The sequence below is a fragment of the Drosophila ficusphila genome, unplaced genomic scaffold (genome assembly GCF_018152265.1).
Source record: "Drosophila ficusphila isolate 14025-0441.05 unplaced genomic scaffold, ASM1815226v1 contig_776, whole genome shotgun sequence".
In the NCBI taxonomy this organism is placed as follows: Eukaryota; Metazoa; Arthropoda; class Insecta; order Diptera; family Drosophilidae; genus Drosophila; species Drosophila ficusphila.
Window position 1 is genome coordinate 1 of NW_025064720.1, and position 11945 is coordinate 11945.

Below are 11945 nucleotides of genomic sequence, written 5' to 3' on the forward strand. Positions count from 1 at the left end.
AAAGTGGAATGCCTCTCTGAATTTGTTATTAAAATATCTATCTAGCTACATCATTGGTTTATTTTCGAATTTTTGATCAATGTTTCGTCATTTTTTATGACCCCCGACCTGTCAAAATTTGCAAAAAATGGGTTTGCAGAAAAGTGACCAGATCCCAGCACTGCTTAGCCCATAACTTTTGAAATTTTTACCCGATTTAAAAGTGGAATACCTCTCTGAATTTGTTATTAAAATATCTATCTAGCTGCATTATTGGTTTATTTTCGAATTTTTGGTCAATATTTTGTAATTTTTTATGACCCCCGACCTGTCAAAATTTGCAAAAAATGGGTTTGCAGAAAAGTGACCAGATCCCAGCACTGCTTAGCCCAAACTTTTGAAATTTATACCCGATTTAAAAGTGGAATGCCTCCCTGAATTTGTTATTAAAATATCTATCTAGCTACATCATTGGTTTATTTTCGAATTTTTGATCAATGTTTCGTCATTTTTTATGACCCCCGACCTGTCAAAATTTGCAAAAAAAATGGGTTTGCAGAAAAGTGACAAGATCCCAGCACTGCTTAGCCCATAACTTTTGAAATTTTTACCCGATTTAAAAGTGGAATACCTCTCTGAATTTGTTATTAAAATATCTATCTAGCTGCATTATTGGTTTATTTTCGATTTTTTTGGTCAATATTTTGTAGTTTTTTATGACCCCCGACCTGTCAAAATTTGCAAAAAATGGGTTTGCAGAAAAGTGACCAGATCCCAGCACTGCTTAGCCCAAACCTTTTGAAATTTTTACCCGATTTAAAAGTGGAATACCTCTCTAAATTTGTTATTAAAATATCTATCTAGCTGCATTATTGGTTTATTTTCGTATTTTTGGTCAATATTTTGTAATTTTTTATGACCCCCGACCTGTCAAAATTTGCAAAAAATGGGTTTGCAGAAAAGTGACCAGATCCCAGCACTGCTTATCCCAAACCTTTTGAAATTTTTACCCGATTTAAAAGTGGAATACCTCTCTGAATTTGTTATTAAAATATCTATCTAGCTGCATTATTGGTTTATTTTCGAATTTTTGGTCAATATTTTTTAATTTTTTTATGACCCCCGACCTGTCAAAATTTGCAAAAAATGGGTTTGCAGAAAAGTGACAAGATCCCAGCACTGCTTAGCCCAAACTTTTGAATCTTTTACCCGATTTAAAAGTGGAATACCTCTCTGAATTTGTTGTTAAAATATCTATCTAGCTGCATTATTGGTTTATTTTCGAATTTTTGGTCAATATTTTGTAGTTTTTTATGACCCCCGACCTGTCAAAATTTGCAAAAAATGGGTTTGCAGAAAAGTGACAAGATCCCAGCACTGCTTAGCCCAAACTTTTGAATCTTTTTACCCGATTTAAAAGTGGAATACCTCTCTGAATTTGTTGTTAAAATATCTATCTAGCTGCATTATTGGTTTATTTTCGAATTTTTGGTCAATATTTTGTAGTTTTTTATGACCCCCGACCTGTCAAAATTTGCAAAAAATGGGTTTGCAGAAAAGTGACCAGATCCCAGCACTGCTTAGCCCAAACTTTTGAAATTTTTACACAATTTAAAAGTGGAATACCTCTCTGAATTTGTTATTAAAATATCTATCTAGCTGCATTATTGGTTTATTTTCGAATTTTTGGTCAATATTTTTTAATTTTTTATGACCCCCGACCTGTCAAAATTTGCAAAAAATGGGTTTGCAGAAAAGTGACCAGATCCCAGCACTGCTTATCCCATAACTTTTGAAATTTTTACCCGATTTAAAAGTGGAATGCCTCCCTGAATTTGTTATTAAAATATCTATCTAGCTACATCATTGGTTTATTTTCGAATTTTTGATCAATGTTTCGTCATTTTTTATGACCCCCGACCTGTCAAAATTTGCAAAAAATGGGTTTGCAGAAAAGTGACCAGATCCCAGCACTGCTTAGCCCATAACTTTTGAAATTTTTACCCGATTTAAAAGTGGAATACCTCTCTGAATTTGTTATTAAAATATCTATCTAGCTGCATTATTGGTTTATTTTCGAATTTTTGGTCAATATTTTGTAATTTTTTATGACCCCCGACCTGTCAAAATTTGCAAAAAATGGGTTTGCAGAAAAGTGACCAGATCCCAGCACTGCTTAGCCCAAACTTTTGAAATTTATACCCGATTTAAAAGTGGAATGCCTCCCTGAATTTGTTATTAAAATATCTATCTAGCTACATCATTGGTTTATTTTCGAATTTTTGATCAATGTTTCGTCATTTTTTATGACCCCCGACCTGTCAAAATTTGCAAAAAATGGGTTTGCAGAAAAGTGACCAGATCCCAGCACTGCTTAGCCCATAACTTTTGAAATTTTTACCCGATTTAAAAGTGGAATACCTCTCTGAATTTGTTATTAAAATATCTATCTAGCTGCATTATTGGTTTATTTTCGAATTTTTGGTCAATATTTTGTAATTTTTTATGACCCCCGACCTGTCAAAATTTGCAAAAAATGGGTTTGCAGAAAAGTGACCAGATCCCAGCACTGCTTAGCCCAAACTTTTGAAATTTATACCCGATTTAAAAGTGGAATGCCTCCCTGAATTTGTTATTAAAATATCTATCTAGCTACATCATTGGTTTATTTTCGAATTTTTGATCAATGTTTCGTCATTTTTTATGACCCCCGACCTGTCAAAATTTGCAAAAAATGGGTTTGCAGAAAAGTGACCAGATCCGGGCACTGCTTAGCCCATAACTTTTGAAATTTTTACCCGATTTAAAAGTGGAATACCTCTCTGAATTTGTTATTCGAATATCTATCTAGCTGCATTATTGGTTTATTTTCGAATTTTTGGTCAATATTTTGTAGTTTTTTATGACCCCCGACCTGTCAAAATTTGCAAAAAATGGGTTTGCAGAAAAGTGACCAGATCCCAGCACTGCTTATCCCAAACCTTTTGAAATTTTTACCCGATTTAAAAGTGGAATACCTCTCTGAATTTGTTATTAAAATATCTATCTAGCTGCATTATTGGTTTATTTTCGATTTTTTGGTCAATATTTTGTAGTTTTTTATGACCCCCGACCTGTCAAAATTTGCAAAAAATGGGTTTGCAGAAAAGTGACCAGATCCCAGCACTGCTTATCCCAAACCTTTTGAAATTTTTACCCGATTTAAAAGTGGAATACCTCTCTGAATTTGTTATTAAAATATCTATCTAGCTGCATTATTGGTTTATTTTCGAATTTTTGGTCAATATTTTTTAATTTTTTATGACCCCCGACCTGTCAAAATTTGCAAAAAATGGGTTTGCAGAAAAGTGACAAGATCCCAGCACTGCTTAGCCCAAACTTTTGAATCTTTTACCCGATTTAAAAGTGGAATACCTCTCTGAATTTGTTGTTTAAATATCTATCTAGCTGCATTATTGGTTTATTTTCGAATTTTTGGTCAATATTTTGTAGTTTTTTATGACCCCCGACCTGTCAAAATTTGCAAAAAATGGGTTTGCAGAAAAGTGACAAGATCCCAGCACTGCTTAGCCCAAACTTTTGAATTTTTGACCCGATTTAAAAGTGGAATACCCCTCTGAATTTGTTGTTAAAATATCTATCTAGCTGCATTATTGGTTTATTTTCGAATTTTTGGTCAATATTTTGTAGTTTTTTATGACCCCCGACCTGTCAAAATTTGCAAAAAATGGGTTTGCAGAAAAGTGACCAGATCCCAGCACTGCTTAGCCCAAACTTTTGAAATTTTTACCCGATTTAAAAGTGGAATACCTCTCTGAATTTGCTATTAAAATATCTATCTAGCTGCATTATTGGTTTATTTTCGAATTTTTGGTCAATATTTTTTAATTTTTTATGACCCCCGACCTGTCAAAATTTGCAAAAAATGGGTTTGCAGAAAAGTGACAAGATCCCAGCACTGCTTAGCCCAAACTTTTGAATCTTTTACCCGATTTAAAAGTGGAATACCTCTCTGAATTTGTTGTTAAAATATCTATCTAGCTGCATTATTGGTTTATTTTCGAATTTTTGGTCAATATTTTTTAATTTTTTATGACCCCCGACCTGTCAAAATTTGCAAAAAATGGGTTTGCAGAAAAGTGACCAGATCCCAGCACTGCTTATCCCATAACTTTTGAAATTTTTACCCGATTTAAAAGTGGAATGCCTCCCTGAATTTGTTATTAAAATATCTATCTAGCTACATCATTGGTTTATTTTCGAATTTTTGATCAATGTTTCGTCATTTTTTATGACCCCCGACCTGTCAAAGTATGCAAAAAATGGGTTTGCAGAAAAGTGACCAGATCCCAGCACTGCTTAGCCCATAACTTTTGAAATTTTTACCCGATTTAAAAGTGGAATACCTCTCTGAATTTGTTATTAAAATATCTATCTAGCTGCATTATTGGTTTATTTTCGAATTTTTGGTCAATATTTTGTAATTTTTTATGACCCCCGACCTGTCAAAATTTGCAAAAAATGGGTTTGCAGAAAAGTGACCAGATCCCAGCACTGCTTATCCCAAACCTTTTGAAATTTTTACCCGATTTAAAAGTGGAATACCTCTCTGAATTTGTTATTAAAATATCTATCTAGCTGCATTATTGGTTTATTTTCGAATTTTTTGGTCAATATTTTTTAATTTTTTATGACCCCCGACCTGTCAAAATTTGCAAAAAATGGGTTTGCAGAAAAGTGACCAGATCCCAGCACTGCTTATCCCAAACCTTTTGAAATTTTTACCCGATTTAAAAGTGGAATACCTCTCTGAATTTGTTATTAAAATATCTATCTAGCTGCATTATTGGTTTATTTTCGAATTTTTGGTCAATATTTTGTAGTTTTTTATGACCCCCGACCTGTCAAAATTTGCAAAAAAATGGGTTTGCCGAAAAGTGACGAGATCCCAGCACTGCTTAGCCCAAACTTTTGAAATTTTTACCCGATTTAAAAGTGGAATGCCTCTCTGAATTTGTTATTAAAATATCTATCTAGCTACATCATTGGTTTATTTTCGAATTTTTGGTCAATGTTTCGTCATTTTTTATGACCCCCGACCTGTCAAAATTTGCAAAAAAATGGGTTTGCAGAAAAGTGACCAGATCCCAGCACTGCTTAGCCCAAACTTTTGAAATTTTTACCCGATTTAAAAGTGGAATACCTCTCTGAATTTGTTGTTAAAATATCTATCTAGCTGCATTATTGGTTTATTTTCGAGTTTTTGGTCAATATTTTGTATTTTTTTATTACCCCCGACCTGTCAAAATTTGCAAAAAATGGGTTTGCAGAAAAGTGACGAGATCCCAGCACTGCTTAGCCCAAACTTTTGAAATTTTTACCCGATTTAAAAGTGGAATGCCTCTCTGAATTTGTTATTAAAATATCTATCTAGCTACATCATTGGTTTATTTTCGAATTTTTGGTCAATGTTTCGTCATTTTTTATGACCCCCGACCTGTCAAAATTTGCAAAAAAATGGGTTTGCAGAAAAGTGACCAGATCCCAGCACTGCTTAGCCCAAACTTTTGAAATTTTTACCCGATTTAAAAGTGGAATGCCTCTCTGAATTTGTTATTAGAATATCTATCTAGCTGTATCATTGGTTTATTTTCGAGTTTTTGGTCAATATTTTGTAGTTTTTTATGACCCCCGACCTGTCAAAATTTGCAAAAAATGGGTTTGCAGAAAAGTGACCAGATCCCAGCACTGCTTAGCCCAAACTTTTGAAATTTTTACCCGATTTAAAAGTGGAATACCTCTCTGAATTTGTTATTAGAATATCTATCTAGCTGTATCATTGGTTTATTTTCGAGTTTTTGGTCAATATTTTGTAGTTTTTTATGACCCCCGACCTGTCAAAATTTGCAAAAAATGGGTTTGCAGAAAAGTGACCAGATCCCAGCACTGCTTAGCCCAAACTTTTGAAATTTTTACCCGATTTAAAAGTGGAACACCTCTCTGAATTTGCTATTAAAATATCTATCTAGCTGCATTATTGGTTTATTTTCGAATTTTTGGTCAATATTTTTTAATTTTTTATGACCCCCGACCTGTCAAAATTTGCAAAAAATGGGTTTGCAGAAAAGTGACAAGATCCCAGCACTGCTTAGCCCAAACTTTTGAATCTTTTACCCGATTTAAAAGTGGAATACCTCTCTGAATTTGTTGTTAAAATATCTATCTAGCTGCATTATTGGTTTATTTTCGAATTTTTGGTCAATATTTTGTAGTTTTTTATGACCCCCGACCTGTCAAAATTTGCAAAAAATGGGTTTGCAGAAAAGTGACCAGATCCCAGCACTGCTTAGCCCAAACTTTTGAAATTTTTACCCGATTTAAAAGTTAAATACCTCTCTGAATTTGCTATTAAAATATCTATCTAGCTGCATTATTGGTTTATTTTCGAATTTTTGGTCAATATTTTTTAATTTTTTATGACCCCCGACCTGTCAAAATTTGCAAAAAATGGGTTTGCAGAAAAGTGACCAGATCCCAGCACTGCTTATCCCAAACCTTTTGAAATTTTTACCCGATTTAAAAGTGGAATACCTCTCTGAATTTGTTATTAAAATATCTATCTAGCTGCATTATTGGTTTATTTTCGAATTTTTGGTCAATATTTTGTAGTTTTTTATGACCCCCGACCTGTCAAAATTTGCAAAAAATGGGTTTGCAGAAAAGTGACCAGATCCCAGCACTGCTTAGCCCAAACTTTTGAAATTTTTACCCGATTTAAAAGTGGAATGCCTCTCTGAATTTGTTATTAAAATATCTATCTAGCTACATCATTGGTTTATTTTCGAATTTTTGGTCAATGTTTCGTCATTTTTTATGACCCCGACCTGTCAAAATTTGCAAAAAAATGGGTTTGCAGAAAAGTGACCAGATCCCAGCACTGCTTAGCCCAAACTTTTGAAATTTTTACCCGATTTAAAAGTGGAATGCCTCTCTGAATTTGTTGTTAAAATATCTATCTAGCTGCATTATTGGTTTATTTTCGAGTTTTTGGTCAATATTTTGTATTTTTTTATTAGCCCCGACCTGTCAAAATTTGCAAAAAATGGGTTTGCAGAAAAGTGACGAGATCCCAGCACTGCTTAGCCCAAACTTTTGAAATTTTTACCCGATTTAAAAGTGGAATGCCTCTCTGAATTTGTTATTAAAATATCTATCTAGCTACATCATTGGTTTATTTTCGAATTTTTGGTCAATGTTTCGTCATTTTTTATGACCCCGACCTGTCAAAATTTGCAAAAAAATGGGTTTGCAGAAAAGTGACCAGATTCCAGCACTGCTTAGCCCAAACTTTTGAAATTTTTACCCGATTTAAAAGTGGAATGCCTCTCTGAATTTGTTGTTAAAATATCTATCTAGCTGCATTATTGGTTTATTTTCGAGTTTTTGGTCAATATTTTGTAGTTTTTTATGACCCCCGACCTGTCAAAATTTGCAAAAAATGGGTTTGCAGAAAAGTGACCAGATCCCAGCACTGCTTAGCCCAAACTTTTGAAATTTTTACCCGATTTAAAAGTGGAACACCTCTCTGAATTTGCTATTAAAATATCTATCTAGCTGCATTATTGGTTTATTTTCGAATTTTTGGTCAATATTTTTTAATTTTTTTATGACCCCCGACCTGTCAAAATTTGCAAAAAATGGGTTTGCAGAAAAGTGACAAGATCCCAGCACTGCTTAGCCCAAACTTTTGAATCTTTTACCCGATTTAAAAGTGGAATACCTCTCTGAATTTGTTGTTAAAATATCTATCTAGCTGCATTATTGGTTTATTTTCGAATTTTTGGTCAATATTTTGTAGTTTTTTATGACCCCCGACCTGTCAAAATTTGCAAAAAATGGGTTTGCAGAAAAGTGACCAGATCCCAGCACTGCTTAGCCCAAACTTTTGAAATTTTTACCCGATTTAAAAGTGGAATACCTCTCTGAATTTGCTATTAAAATATCTATCTAGCTGCATTATTGGTTTATTTTCGAATTTTTGGTCAATATTTTTTAATTTTTTATGACCCCCGACCTGTCAAAATTTGCAAAAAATGGGTTTGCAGAAAAGTGACCAGATCCCAGCACTGCTTATCCCAAACCTTTTGAAATTTTTACCCGATTTAAAAGTGGAATACCTCTCTGAATTTGTTATTAAAATATCTATCTAGCTGCATTATTGGTTTATTTTCGAATTTTTGGTCAATATTTTGTAGTTTTTTATGACCCCCGACCTGTCAAAATTTGCAAAAAATGGGTTTGCAGAAAAGTGACCAGATCCCAGCACTGCTTAGCCCAAACTTTTGAAATTTTTACCCGATTTAAAAGTGGAATGCCTCTCTGAATTTGTTATTAAAATATCTATCTAGCTACATCATTGGTTTATTTTCGAATTTTTGGTCAATGTTTCGTCATTTTTTATGACCCCGACCTGTCAAAATTTGCAAAAAAATGGGTTTGCAGAAAAGTGACCAGATCCCAGCACTGCTTAGCCCAAACTTTTGAAATTTTTACCCGATTTAAAAGTGGAATGCCTCTCTGAATTTGTTGTTAAAATATCTATCTAGCTGCATTATTGGTTTATTTTCGAGTTTTTGGTCAATATTTTGTATTTTTTATTACCCCCGACCTGTCAAAATTTGCAAAAAAATGGGTTTGCAGAAAAGTGACGAGATCCCAGCACTGCTTAGCCCAAACTTTTGAAATTTTTACCCGATTTAAAAGTGGAATGCCTCTCTGAATTTGTTATTAAAATATCTATCTAGCTACATCATTGGTTTATTTTCGAATTTTTGGTCAATGTTTCGTCATTTTTTATGACCCCGACCTGTCAAAATTTGCAAAAAAATGGGTTTGCAGAAAAGTGACCAGATTCCAGCACTGCTTAGCCCAAACTTTTGAAATTTTTACCCGATTTAAAAGTGGAATGCCTCTCTGAATTTGTTATTAAAATATCTATCTAGCTACATCATTGGTTTATTTTCGAATTTTTGGTCAATGTTTCGTCATTTTTTATGACCCCGACCTGTCAAAATTTGCAAAAAAATGGGTTTGCAGAAAAGTGACCAGATTCCAGCACTGCTTAGCCCAAACTTTTGAAATTTTTACCCGATTTAAAAGTGGAATGCCTCTCTGAATTTGTTGTTAAAATATCTATCTAGCTGCATTATTGGTTTATTTTCGAGTTTTTGGTCAATATTTTGTAGTTTTTTATGACCCCCGACCTGTCAAAATTTGCAAAAAATGGGTTTGCAGAAAAGTGACCAGATCCCAGCACTGCTTAGCCCAAACTTTTGAAATTTTTACCCGATTTAAAAGTGGAACACCTCTCTGAATTTGCTATTAAAATATCTATCTAACAAGCTGCATTATTGGTTTATTTTCGAATTTTTGGTCAATATTTTTTAATTTTTTTATGACCCCCGACCTGTCAAAATTTGCAAAAAATGGGTTTGCAGAAAAGTGACAAGATCCCAGCACTGCTTAGCCCAAACTTTTGAATCTTTTACCCGATTTAAAAGTGGAATACCTCTCTGAATTTGTTGTTAAAATATCTATCTAGCTGCATTATTGGTTTATTTTCGAATTTTTTGGTCAATATTTTGTAGTTTTTTATGACCCCCGACCTGTCAAAATTTGCAAAAAATGGGTTTGCAGAAAAGTGACAAGATCCCAGCACTGCTTAGCCCAAACTTTTGAATCTTTTACCCGATTTAAAAGTGGAATACCTCTCTGAATTTGTTGTTAAAATATCTATCTAGCTGCATTATTGGTTTATTTTCGAATTTTTGGTCAATATTTTGTAGTTTTTTATGACCCCCGACCTGTCAAAATTTGCAAAAAATGGGTTTGCAGAAAAGTGACAAGATCCCAGCACTGCTTAGCCCAAACTTTTGAATCTTTTACCCGATTTAAAAGTGGAATACCTCTCTGAATTTGTTGTTAAAATATCTATCTAGCTGCATTATTGGTTTATTTTCGAATTTTTGGTCAATATTTTGTAGTTTTTTATGACCCCCGACCTGTCAAAATTTGCAAAAAATGGGTTTGCAGAAAAGTGACCAGATCCCAGCACTGCTTAGCCCAAACTTTTGAAATTTTTACCCGATTTAAAAGTGGAATACCTCTCTGAATTTGCTATTAAAATATCTATCTAGCTGCATTATTGGTTTATTTTCGAATTTTTGGTCAATATTTTTTAATTTTTTATGACCCCCGACCTGTCAAAATTTGCAAAAAATGGGTTTGCAGAAAAGTGACAAGATCCCAGCACTGCTTATCCCAAACCTTTTGAAATTTTTACCCGATTTAAAAGTGGAATACCTCTCTGAATTTGTTATTAAAATATCTATCTAGCTGCATTATTGGTTTATTTTCCAATTTTTGGTCAATATTTTGTAGTTTTTTATGACCCCCGACCTGTCAAAATTTGCAAAAAATGGGTTTGCAGAAAAGTGACCAGATCCCAGCACCGCTTAGCCCAAACTTTTGAAATTTTTACCCGATTTAAAAGTGGAATGCCTCTCAGAATTTGTTATTAAAATATCTATCTAGCTACATCATTGGTTTATTTTCGAATTTTTGGTCAATGTTTCGTCATTTTTTATGACCCCCGACCTGTCAAAATTTGCAAAAAAATGGGTTTGCAGAAAAGTGACCAGATCCCAGCACTGCTTAGCCCAAACCTTTTGAAATTTTTACCCGATTTAAAAGTGGAATGCCTCTCTGAATTTGTTGTTAAAATATCTATCTAGCTGCATTATTGGTTTATTTTCGAATTTTTGGTCAATATTTTGTAGTTTTTTATGACCCCCGACCTGTCAAAATTTGCAAAAAATGGGTTTGCAGAAAAGTGACAAGATCCCAGCACTGCTTAGCCCAAACTTTTGAAATTTTTACCCGATTTAAAAGTGGAATACCTCTCTGAATTTGTTGTCAAAATATCTATCTAGCTGCATTATTGGTTTATTTTCGAATTTTTGGTCAATATTTTGTAGTTTTTTATGACCCCGACCTGTCAAAATTTGCAAAAAATGGGTTTGCAGAAAAGTGACCAGATCCCAGCACTGCTTATCCCATAACTTTTGAAATTTTTACCCGATTTAAAAGTGGAATGCCTCCTCTGAATTTGTTATTAAAATATCTATCTAGCTACATCATTGGTTTATTTTCGAATTTTTGATCAATGTTTCGTCATTTTTTTATGACCCCCGACCTGTCAAAATTTGCAAAAAATGGGTTTGCAGAAAAGTGACCAGATCCCAGCACTGCTTATCCCAAACCTTTTGAAATTTTTACCCGATTTAAAAGTGGAATACCTCTCTGAATTTGTTATTCGAATATCTATCTAGCTGCATTATTGGTTTATTTTCGAATTTTTGGTCAATATTTTGTAGTTTTTTATGACCCCCGACCTGTCAAAATTTGCAAAAAATGGGTTTACAGAAAAGTGACCAGATCCCAGCACTGCTTATCCCAAACCTTTTGAAATTTTTACCCGATTTAAAAGTGGAATGCCTCTCTGAATTTGTTATTAAAATATCTATCTAGCTGCATTATTGGTTTATTTTCGAATTTTTGGTCAATATTTTTTAATTTTTTATGACCCCCGACCTGTCAAAATTTGCAAAAAATGGGTTTGCAGAAAAGTGACCAGATCCCAGCACTGCTTATCCCAAACCTTTTGAAATTTTTACCCGATTTAAAAGTGGAATACCTCTCTGAATTTGTTATTAAAATATCTATCTAGCTGCATTATTGGTTTATTTTCGAATTTTTGGTCAATATTTTGTAGTTTTTTATGACCCCCGACCTGTCAAAATTTGCAAAAAATGGGTTTGCAGAAAAGTGACCAGATCCCAGCACTGCTTAGCCCAAACTTTTAAAATTTTTACCCGATTTAAAAGTGGAATGCCTCTCTGAATTTG